Source organism: Eucyclogobius newberryi, unplaced genomic scaffold, assembly GCF_026437365.1.
Source record: "Eucyclogobius newberryi isolate DKJ021-1_F unplaced genomic scaffold, fEucNew1.0.hap1 SCAF_13, whole genome shotgun sequence".
Lineage (NCBI taxonomy): Eukaryota > Metazoa > Chordata > Actinopteri > Gobiiformes > Gobiidae > Eucyclogobius > Eucyclogobius newberryi.
Genome location: NW_027315757.1, coordinates 9753004 through 9763106, shown reverse-complemented (window position 1 = coordinate 9763106; position 10103 = coordinate 9753004). Strand labels below are relative to the sequence as shown.

Genomic DNA, 10103 nt, shown 5'->3' with positions numbered 1-10103 from the left:
CATACGGTTTACTTACCTGCTAATAGTATTACCTAGTCTTGTGCTAGCTATTTTACTTTATTTTATTTTATTCTATTATCATTATTTTATTATTATTATCTGATTTGTATCTTTATTTTTATTATCTATTTTATTTTATTTCCCCCCCTCCATTCCCTATTAAGATAGGAGAGGAGTTTTGTTAATAAGAGTTCTATTAAGAGTGTGTTTTGAAACTTCCTATAATCTGTCCTTTCCTCCTGTTCTACTGCGTTTCCCCTTGTGTTGATATTAAAGGATTATCTTATCTTATCTTAACCCAAAGATCAAAGGATAGATTCCCTCTTAGGCCAGTCTGTTTTTTTGTCCTAGGCAATGCAACAGTTTGAATGTGAGTGATTGATGGTGGTCAGAGGGGCCGATGGCACAAATTGGCTGCCTAAATTATATCAGTTTGCTCCAGGGCAGTAAGTAACTTACCTCCAAGTGTGGAGTGAATGAATAATGACTAAAGTGTAGTGCTTTGAGAGGCTACCATACAATACAATGCTTTATTACTATTCAAATAAAAGAAAGAGTCTGATTTGTTGATGAGACTGGATTGGCTGTGTGTTAGTGGGTCACCCCTGCTTTGCCATGAAAACACTGTTCTAAAGCTGTGCATGCATCGTAAATATTCAAGCCTGTGAAAAGCAGCAGGGGTTTCCTTTCATGGCAGCTTTGAAACAGCAACTGTTTTAACCAAAATCCTTTTTGAAATGGTCTTGTGCCACATTTAACTAAACTGTGTAAACTTCTCAATATAATCTTTGTTGGAGTTATAAACTTTGCCTTGACTCCCAACTGTGTTACTTAGCAAAATACACTGAGGGAATAGTACCAACACGGTGCCAACAAGAGCAATAAATTCTAACCAGAAGCAATATATGAAAGCCTGTGTGATGGAGACCACCGGACCACCTACTCATTCATTTAGCACTCTTGTCTGCACCTGTCAGGACCATGGCTCTGCCCAGCGCCATGTCCCCGATGAGGAGGAGGGTTTTCTGGGTAATTGGAGCCCAGCGTCAGTTGTTCCTGTGGATTCCTGTCTGAGTAGCTGACTGGCTGAAAGGCTTTGTTTGGCTTACCGTCACATAGTCACGATACAGGAGGGGGTTTGGGAACTCAAGCTCAATTTGTACAAAAGGTTAAAAAAAACATTTGTCAAAACCATCATTGTGGTAAGATATAACAAGTTTTATTTATTTGTACAGGTAGCTGATGGATTGGTTAACCATTCTTGGCCAAAGACAGATCTTGAGTTTATTGGATTATTTAGCTGGACCTCTGTTACTCTCACTCTGCGCTGAAACGTACAGCGAACTAACAACTTTCTGAAAACACATCAAGTATACCATGCCTGCCATTTGCCTATTTATGTTCTTAATATCTTAATATCACATTTAGCCCATATTTTCAAAGTCTCATACATTTACTTTTTAGTTTTAATCAACTATTCATAACGTTGCCGCCCCATCAATAACATATAGCCCTTGGAGGTATGTTTTCTTTTATTCTCGCATGTTTGCCTCTAGAATGTAAAAGCCCCCTCTGCCAAAAGTAATCGCACCTCAAGACATACATACATTTTCCAATATTGAGTGAATTATTATGCAAAGTTATCCCAAATCATTTCAAATTGCCTGAAAAGCGTAATACATGCCCCTTAGCTCCTGTCCCTCTCTCTGACTCATCCTCCGTTCCCCAGTTTCGTTCGCGTCGGCACTGTCCTCCTGACATTTTGCACACGTTCCCCTCCTCACTGTCTTCTTCTTCTTCTTCTCTGACTTCCACTGATCCTTTTCCTATAGCGTCTATTCTCACTCCATCAGTTGTCACGTCATACATTGGCACGCTCCTGCCACGCTTCTGTCACGTATACATTTTCTGCAGCTCGTCTCCTGCATGGCTCATCGGGAGAATAACTGAATTTTTTATTTCACTTATGTCTCTAAAGGTTGTGAAAATGTGTTCATATTGTATATACAAACAAGCAACCTTTGGAGAGTTTTGTTCCATGTTGCAAAAGATAATCCAAATAGAAACTATACCGGTAGTATTTGGTAAACATCTGGTTGTCCTGTAAAAATATGTTTACAGCTTGTAAATCAATAGGCAGTCCCACATTTCACCCACATCGCCCGCTCACAGTACAGTACTAGGAAGGGCATCTGAATTAAAAACTTACCTGGACACTTTGCTTATATAACGGCATATCTTATCTTAATATTGCGTTTTTAATTAGTGGTTCAAAACCTTTTCTTCTTTCTGCGACAACTAATTGACTTGTGAACATGCAAGATTTTCTTTATTCAACAAGACAGCTGTAGCAAAAAATGGGGGAGGGACAAAGAGAGATTTGACAAAGGGTCAAGGCTGGGAAGCCAACCTACGACACCAAAGTGGTAACAACCACTGCACCACCAATGAGTGTACAAAACTTAACCTATCTTATTTAGAGGAATTTCCTGTAATTACAATTATTTTCAATGCCTGTAAGCTAGAAAACAATAATTATTATAAGATGAATTTTATAATAAACAGAGCGCATCGCTGTGGACAAGGACTGTCCCCACACAGCGCGAAGAGCTGTGGACAAGGACTGACCCACTCACAGAGCGCAGAGCTGTGGACGAGGACTCACCCACTCACAGAGCGCAGCGCTGTGGACAAGGACTGACCCACTCACAGAGCGCAGAGCTGTGGACAAGGACTGACCCACTCACAGAGCGCAGCGCTGTGGACAAGGACTCGCCCACTCAGAGCGCAGAGCTGTGGACAAGGACTGACCCACTCACAGAGCGCAGAGCTGTGGACAAGGACTGACCCACTCACAGAGCGCAGAGCTGTGGACAAGGACTGACCCACTCACAGAGCGCAGAGCTGTGGACAAGGACTGACCCACTCACAGAGCGCAGCGCTGTGGACAAGGACTGACCCACTCACAGAGCGCAGAGCTGTGGACAAGGACTGACCCACTCACAGAGCGCAGAGCTGTGGACAAGGACTGACCCACTCACAGAGCGCAGCGCTGTGGACAAGGACTGACCCACTCACAGAGCGCAGAGCTGTGGACAAGGACTGACCCACTCACAGAGCGCAGAGCTGTGGACAAGGACTCACCCACTCACAGAGCGCAGCGCTGTGGACAAGGACTCACCCACTCACAGAGCGCAGAGCTGTGGACAAGGACTCACCCACTCACAGAGCGCAGAGCTGTGGACAAGGACTGACCCACTCACAGAACGCAGCGCTGTGGACAAGGACTCACCCACTCACAGAGCGCAGCGCTGTGGACAAGGACTGACCCACTCACAGAGCGCAGCGCTGTGGACAAGGACTGACCCACTCACAGAGCGCAGCGCTGTGGACAAGGACTCACCCACTCGCAGAGCTGTGGACAAGGACTGACCCACTCACAGAGCGCAGAGCTGTGGACAAGGACTCACCCACTCAGAGCGCAGCGCTGTGGACAAGGACTCACCCACTCACAGAGCGCAGAGCTGTGGACAAGGACTGACCCACTCACAGAGCGCAGAGCTGTGGACAAGGACTCACCCACTCAGAGCGCAGAGCTGTGGACAAGGACTGACCCACTCACAGAGCTCAGAGCTGTGGACAAGGACTCACCCACTCAACAGAGCGCAGAGCTGTGGACAAGGACTGACCCACTCACAGAGCGCAGAGCTGTGGACAAAGACTGACCCACTCACAGAGCGCGGAGCTGTGGACAAGGACTGACCCACTCACAGAGCGCAGCGCTGTGGACAAGGACTCACCCACTCACAGAGCGCAGCGCTGTGGACAAGGACTGACCCACTCACAGAGCGCAGCGCTGTGGACAAGGACTCACCCACTCACAGAGCGCAGAGCTGTGGACAAGGACTGACCCACTCACAGAGCGCAGAGCTGTGGACAAGGACTGACCCACTCACAGAGCGCAGAGCTGTGGACAAGGACTGACCCACTCACAGAGCGCAGCGCTGTGGACAAGGACTGACCCACTCACAGAGCGCAGAGCTGTGGACAAGGACTGACCCACTCACAGAGCGCAGAGCTGTGGACAAGGACTGACCCACTCACAGAGCGCAGCGCTGTGGACAAGGACTCACCCACTCACAGAGCGCAGAGCTGTGGACAAGGACTGACCCACTCACAGAGCGCAGCGCTGTGGACAAGGACTGACCCACTCACAGAGCGCAGAGCTGTGGACAAGGACTGACCCACTCACAGAGCGCAGCGCTGTGGACAAGGACTCACCCACTCACAGAGCGCAGAGCTGTGGACAAGGACTGACCCACTCACAGAGCGCAGCGCTGTGGACAAGGACTGACCCACTCACAGAGCGCAGCGGCGTGGAGCAAAGAGGACAGTAGTGAGTCCTCAGTAGTGAACCAGGCTGCCTTTTGCTGCCCTTTGTGCTCCTTGCTTTGCCAAGCGTGTTTGTGCATGTTACACTGGGCAGATACAAATTAATAGTTGCCTCACCAAATGCAAAACACTTGCAAGAGACTTGCAAGTTTATTTGTTCGTACACAAGGCAATTCACACAACAGGAAAATGCATTAAAATCCATGACGGAAATCACAAAACCTTCATTTCTTTTCATTCAATTTAACAATTTTGCTGACATAAATCTTACATGTTGTTCGTGCTTAGTTTTGTTTCAGTCATATGCACAGCCAAACAATAGTTTTTAGCTTGAATTTTAACAGAGTAGAAGCCAGTCAATAACAGTAGTAAAATGTAACATTTTAGCATTAAAACCATAAACCAGTTAAATTTTACTACTGTAAATGCTTATTTCTCAATATAGCCTATACAATTCCATTAGTCTACTTAAATAAATAAATAAAACAAATTGGTTGGGTAAATTCCGCACATCGTTGGCAGTATGTATAGTCTGCCAGGTTTCGTGCGGTGTCAACAGTACAAAGTCCCATTCATTTCTGCGCAGAACTGTCCGCAGATACAATTTTCTCCCCGATGCCAATGCGGAAAATCAGGTCCACGCAAGGGGATGTATCGGGAAATATATGATGACATTTTGCCGCCTGGCCCCTCGCGGACCTTGCGGATGCGTCAAGCAAAAACCTACCTTAAAAGAAGTGGATCAACAGACAAAAGTTTGAGCCACTGCCCTAGATCAGTGGTTCAGATGATATGAGGAAAAGTGTGAACATTTATTGTCATAAAAAAAGCTTGACACCCTTCCATTCCAGTGGTAAATGTGGATTATTTTTTGTTGGCTGACCAAGTAATTTATCTTACCCTAAGTCCTATCTTATCTCTTATCTAATATCCTAAAAATAAAATCAGACACATTAGACATGAGGCTACTTTATCACTTCTAGGGTAGCCTACATTTTATGTTTGAGGGCTGCGACTGAACAAAACGTTATTTGCAGGAGTCTAGTAGTAATTCATGGGTCCAGAGTGACGTGATACTCGTTGCTACTGCCATCTTGTTATGTTGAGGACAAAAACTGCATGCCGCACTGTGGGCTCTGCCAACAAAGTCTCAAAACAAAGGATTTCTCTTCTGTAACACCCCAAGACCCTGTTTGTTGGAGATGGATTACTGTTGTTAGGAGGGACTAGTGGGCTTACAGAATCCACTCAAGTGGTGAGCTGTTTGTTTCAGGTAGCTGCTGGATAATTCTAGTTGGTCTTTGAAGTCTTTGAGAACGGGGTTCTCCAGGTCATTCTTACACCCCAAATATGTGTTGGCAGCTAAGAATTTAATGTCATTGGTTTCAAGGTTGAGGCCCTCTCTGTAGACAGGCCCATCATTCCACATAAGATCATAACCCCCCACTCGCTTTTCTTTGCCATTGAGCCTTTTTTCCATATCAACAATATTTAATGTATCTTCAAGAAGACGATACTTAATCTCATAATCCTCTTTGCTGCTGGATGAGAGTGACGGAGAAGCATTCACTTCGAGTAGCCACGGCTTGAGGTCCTCATCCAGAATAATATCATAGCCATAAAGCTCAAAGCAATGTTCATCATTAATCATAACTTTTTGCACACTCTGTAAGCTGCGGACAAAGATGTTATCTATTTCTTTGAAAGTTTCTTCTATCTTCTCTCTGCCATGTTTCGCTGTTAGAAATCTGCGCAGCAGCTGTATCTGCCACTTTCCCTTTTCCGGGTCGTAGTCAGGAGCAGTTTTTTGAACAGCAACATTGGTCAGATGCATATATTTATCATCAATGCTGCTCAAAGAGAAACGAGTATTTGAGAAGCGTGCAAAGCCATACCGGTTTAACCAGACCTTCAAGGGGCTAAAGGAGGTGACCAGCACATACACCCTCAGGTCAAATTTTCTTCCATTTATGAGATATGGGTTCTCTATATAGCGCTGTGCAACATAGCTCTCCAATTGACCTGCAGCTTTCTGCTCCTTTTTCCAGTCAATGAAGTCTTTGAATTTCTGAAAGAGGAAAATTCCTCTCCCTTTGGATTTTGCCACTGGTTTCATGATCCAGGTGCTGCCAGGGCTTCTCTTAAACTCTTCTAAAAAAAGAAAATGTTCACTGGGAAGTGTGAAAGAACAGGGGAAAAAGTTACATTTGGATGCTTCCATACAACCCTCCTCTCTTTCGATGATTTTCTGATATCTCTTCAGATTTTTCAGCATGAGGCTTTTATGAGACAGCTCATAATAATTGCGGAAATGGCTTATTCTTACATGTTTCTTCATGAAAGAATGGTCAAAGTTTTCTCTTAGCCAGCCCACTTCACACCAGTTAAAATCCCACTCTCCATCATCTTTGACCTCTACCCAGCCTGGTCTGCGCCTCAGGACGTCCTGTAGGGAGTCTGTCACTATGCCACATCTGTAGTACACAGATATTCGAGCATCTTGCTCTTTTTTGTCACTGTCATAAAAGCATTTGTTTCCAGAGGTCTTGCCGTTTGACATTCTGGATAGACTTAATTAATGAATCGACAGTTTAACAAATTAACTAGATGTTTTGAATGTTAATCTAATTAATCTAACGTTAATCCTAATCTTTAGCTTGTTTGGTCAAGGATCATGACTGTAGCAGAATCTAAATTTATGCATGCCCTTTTTGATATATTTTGCTTCTATTATTATTCATTGTTGTATGTTGCTCCTTAATGTCCAAGCAAGTTCCCGGGTTTGAATCCTGTTTGTTGTTGTTGATGTTGTTGTTGTTGTTACTTTTAATGGCGGCTGGCAGCCAGTTGCAAAGGTGCACTTATCTCCACCCACTGTAGTTGTACTTCTTCAAAGTATGTGTTTTACTCTCTATCGTAAAAAAAAGAGAAAAAGACAGAGGGGGAGAGAGAGAAAGAGAAGAAGAAAGATGTTGTTTTATGGCAGTTGGTATCCAAGTGTTACATTATCAACAGAGAAGGAGAGAGACAAAGATGACTATAAACCTCTTTCTGATTCTGATTCAGATGATGATGTCATCAAGCAACAACACTTGACGCTTTCATCATGAGGACACAATATTCTAGAATGGAGAGAATCAGAAAGGGGGGGGGGAGTCTGAAGAAGTCTAAAGTCTAAAGGCTAAGTCGTACAACTGTAGTAGGTGGCGGTAATGTAATACTTAGATACCAACCCCCATAAAACACCAAAGAAAAAGAAGATGTTATGGTGAACTTTGCTCTTTAATATGCAGATGGCAAGTAAGAATACACGTTTCAGTCATTTGAAGGGAACATGATTATATTTCAGATTTGGATAAATACTACTACGACGACTTCGTTCATTGCAATGACAAATATTTTTTACATTTTCACGATTGCGTGGTTTGTGATAGTCATTTCTCTATTGGCTTTTATGTTCAGTGTGGTGTGATGAATAAGCGTACCAAATTTCAATTGAGACATTTTTCATCCCATTCAAAATTCTTGTAAACCAAAACGCATGTATGTCAATGACAATAATTGTCAGGTTGCCACGGTAACATACTTGCAGATACAGGTATGCTGCTGTAGGCTTTTTGTTCAGAATGGCAAGAAGGATGTCTGTGCCAGATTGTATTTTGTAACAAGTAAAATTACTGTAAATGTTTTGACTTATTTCAAATGTTCAAGGGGGCGCTGTTGAGCCTTTGTAAAATACAGCTATATATATTGTACATCATTGCGTTCAGCTCATGATTTTTGCACAAAATCTATATTTGTGCCACAAAATAGAACATTGCTTCCTGGCGATAGGCACGTTTTAACACTTAAAAAAGTAGCAATTTTATTAACAAGCTTGCCACGTCCACATTTGGAATTGTATCAAAAATCGAATGAAATATGTCTATTTGCACAGGGATGTAAATTCATTTTGACAACTTGTCAAGCCTTTTGACTTAAAATCCAAGGTGGAAAAAAATAAGTATAAGATGTAAAATTTGGAAAAAATTGGGTTTAGTGTTTAGGGTCATTATATAGATTTTTACTTGTCCTGACATGAGGTACGATTGTACCAAGTCTCATAAGTCTACAATGAAACAGGCCCATCATTGCCTTAAAGTTTGAATGGATGATTTTTTGGCCCAAATCTGAGTCATTTCCTCGTGGCGTGGACTGCCGATTAGTTTGCAGTTTGCATATCGGTCTGGCATCGGAGTGGAGGACGCCGTCATCTCCCTGCTGCACCGCTCTCTCTCTCACCTGGAAAAGCCTGGCAGCTCTGTGAGGATCCTGTTCTTCAATCTTTCCAGCGCCTTCAACACCATCCAGCCGCTGATCCTGAGGGACAAGCTGGAGACGGCTGGTGTGGAGTATGACCTGGCAGAGTGGATCCTGGACTACCTCACAGACCGACCCCAGTTTGTGAGAGCACGGGACTGTGTGTCTGACACTCGGACCTGCAGTGTGGGGGCGCCCCAGGGCACTGTCCTCACGCCCTTTCTCTTCACCCTTTACACTGCAGACTTCAGACACGACACGGACAGCTGTGTCCTGCAGAAGTTCTCTGACGACTCTGCCATCATCGGACTCATCACGGACGACGATGATGCGGAGTACAGGGGACTGGCACAGGACTTTGTGGATGGACTGGTGTCAGCGGAACCACCTCCTCATCAACGTGGGGCAGACCAAGGAGATGGTGGTGGATTTCCGCAGACGCCACCCCACTGCCCCCTCACCAGTGAACATCCAGGGAAGGGACATTGAGAGTGAACTCATACAAGTACCTGGGTGTTCATCTGAACCACAAACTGGACTGGACTCATAACACAGACGCACTGTACAGGAAGAGCCAGAGTCGGCTCTACCTCCTGAGGAAACTCAGGTCTTTTGGAGTGACAGGGCCACTCCTGAAGACCTTCTACGACTCTGTGGTGGCATCGGCTCCTGTAGGTGTGGCCTGCTGGAGCAGCAGCATCACAGAGAGGGAGAGGAAGAGGCTGGACAGAGTCATCAAGAAGTCCAGCTCCGTCCTGGGCTGTGCTCTGGACTCGGTGCAGGAGGTGGGGGACAGGAGGGTCCTGGCTAGATTCACATCTATGCTGGACCATGAGTGTCGCCCCCTGCAGGACACTCTGTCCGCTCTGGAGAGCAGCTTCAGTGAGAGACTGATCCACCCTCGCTGTGTGAAGGAAAGGTTCCGTAGGTCTTTCCTTCCTGCTGCTGTCAGACTTTATAACATAAACTGTTAGTACTGAACACTCGCAATAATGACCTAACCTAATACTGATGTGCAATTCTGTCATATGTGCAATTGCTGTTGGAATTCATGTGCAATTCATGTGCAATTACTGTGAAATTCATGTGCAATCTATGTGCTGTTGTGACACATATTCATGTGCAATTACTGTCGTGATCACATGCAATGGTATTTATTATTTATTTATTTGTCTATCTTTGGGAGTTTTTATTTATTTATAGGAGATCTTCTACTGAAAGTGTTTTTCAGACTTCCTATAAGTGATCTGTTCTTCTGTATCTACCTCTGTATCTACCTGCGTTGCACCAATGAAATTTCCCCATGTGGGACAATAAAGGAATATCTTATCTTAGTCCTGCCACGAATCAATCATAGAACACACCTACCGCTCACCTGCAGCCTCGCTCTGGCTCGTCCCCATGAGAGCAGC

General features: G+C 44.6%; 1 pseudogene; it reads right to left on the bottom strand.

Annotated features, from left to right (window-relative positions):
* Positions 1 to 5608: 5608 nt before the first annotated feature.
* On the bottom strand, positions 5609 to 6963 carry LOC140357801 (probable tubulin polyglutamylase TTLL9 pseudogene; annotated as a pseudogene).
* Positions 6964 to 10103: the final 3140 nt, after the last annotated feature.